At 64.8% G+C, this 1,887-nt stretch overlaps 1 protein-coding gene across 2 annotated transcripts in view; it reads right to left on the bottom strand.

The window, feature by feature from the left end:
* Hpcal1 (hippocalcin like 1) overlaps nucleotides 1-1,217 on the bottom strand; it is a 100,200-nt gene extending 98,983 nt beyond the window's left edge. The window contains exon 1 of one of the 2 annotated variants that reach the window (XM_060366207.1): nucleotides 965-1,217. The gene's annotated coding sequence lies outside the window, so the exon portion shown is untranslated. The remainder of the gene's footprint in view (nucleotides 1-964) is intronic. The other variant, XM_021661322.2, reaches the window with a different exon arrangement.
* Nucleotides 1,218-1,887: the final 670 nt, after the last annotated feature.

Here is a 1,887-nt window from a genome sequence, read left to right as displayed (position 1 = left end):
CCTTCCGGGCTGGCGCTGCGCGCGGCGGGCTACCGCACCCCCAAAGGCCGAGCCACGCATCTTGCAAGGTGCAGAGAGAAGGCAGCGCACCCAGCTGCCTAAACTTTCTCAATCTCCATGCTTTCGCTGTGAAGTTAGAGCCAGGAAGGAGGCACAAACCACCGCAGAGGAGGAAATTAGAGCGTCATCAGCAATAAAGGCAAAACAGATTTCTTTTTAAAGAGATGAGAATCAAATGAATAGCGCCTACTGTGCGCAAGGCTCTAGGTCAAGAACCACATGTAGCGCGTTCTCGGTCAAGACAGCCCCTGAAGGGCCGTCCCCATGTAAAACAGACGCCAACTGCAACCCAAGAAGGTGGTCTGTCTCAGGCTCAGTTCTGAGGGAGGGTCACGGCGAAGCCAAGGCTGGGTTGGTCTTCCTCACTGTCCGGGAGCTGATCACTGCCACACGGGTCCCCATCCTCCTTCGAAGCTCACAAGAATCCCAGGTGAACCTTGTGAATCTGCATCTCGGGGCGGATCAACGCCTGCTGCCCACCAGGGTTACCCGTCGGCCCTAGCCGTACCCTCAGGTTCCTGAGCTACGCACTGCGCCGCACGACACCAACCGGGGGCTCAGCTTGCCTGGCCAGACCGCCCACGCCCACCCCGCCACCCCCACTCTGCGCACAGCGACTCCCCTTCCACGCTCGCCCGGCACTGCGCCCCGGCACCCAATTCTACAAACGCAGTCTGCAAAGTGCACACCCCACCGAGCACACGGATCTCTACGAGGACACGCCATACTAGAGCCACGCCACCGTCCGCGGTCAGCTGCAAGTCCACCGCGCAGAGAAACTGGCACCATCAGTACCGGCGCGCACACATCCGCGCACTCACACGGCCGGGTCGCAGTGAGCCGGTACGGTGCACACACGCTCCCTCCACGCAGCCCCGCGGCCCCGCAGCCGCCCCTTCCCTACCGGCTCGGGCTTTGGACGTGGTCCTCCGGCTTCTTGAGCCCAAGTTCGGCGGTGGTCGAGGCTGAGGAGGTGACCGGGAGCGCGGTCGTCCGTGCGCCCGCAGCCGACGCGCGAGCCCAGCGACCTTCGCGGCTCGGAGAGACAAAAGGATCCGCCGGCCAGGAGGGAGCGAGGTGTGGGCGACCGCTGCTCTGCAGGTCCTCCACCCGCAGCCGCCGCCAGCCCGGGAAGGAAGGGACGAGAAGGCGGGACCCGGAGGCGGAGGCCGGGGCGGGGCGCATGGAGGGGGCGGGCGCTCAAGTTTTCTACGGAGCCGCCCCCTGGCGCGACCACGCCCCCAGACCTAGCCCCGCCCCGGTCGCAGAGTGGTCACGCCCCCACCCTGTAACACACCCACTGCTGAACCCTCTGAGCGCCAACCCTGGTCCTTACCTTACCCTGACCACTCTCAGATTCTCAGCACAGCAGAGGCCCGCAGTGTGTCAGGCCCACAAGGACCGGAGGGGGCGGGGCGGGGACAGGGGCGGGGCCGAGCACTTGGTTCCACCTCCCTAACCTTTGGCCTTTGGCCTGCGGGTGGGGAGAGGCCGAGAGGCGGTGCCCGGAGGGGCCGGCCTTACACCAGCGCCCCCACCCCGTCTCCGCCCCCGCAGTCCTTGGCAGGAAGTGCTGTCCTAGTGGCCAGGGAAGTGGAAAGGAGGCTTGAGTCGCCCTAGGCACCCCAGCACCTTCTGGGACGCCTGCCAGGCCCTCCTCCCTCTCCACGCCAGTCCCGTGTGCACCTATCACCCACCTTCCCGCGCCTGGTTTTAGGAGAGAGCCTGCCCTGGAGGCGGGAAGACCTGAATTCCAGCTGTAGTTACTTCTGCCAGCTCCTCCAGCCATCTTGCCAAGAAAAGCCTTAGATTTCCTCAACCTCAGTT

The sequence above is a fragment of the Meriones unguiculatus genome, chromosome 1 (genome assembly GCF_030254825.1).
Source record: "Meriones unguiculatus strain TT.TT164.6M chromosome 1, Bangor_MerUng_6.1, whole genome shotgun sequence".
NCBI lineage: Eukaryota > Metazoa > Chordata > Mammalia > Rodentia > Muridae > Meriones > Meriones unguiculatus.
Note: the sequence above shows the minus strand (reverse complement) of the source record. Positions and strands in the feature narration are given on the sequence as shown.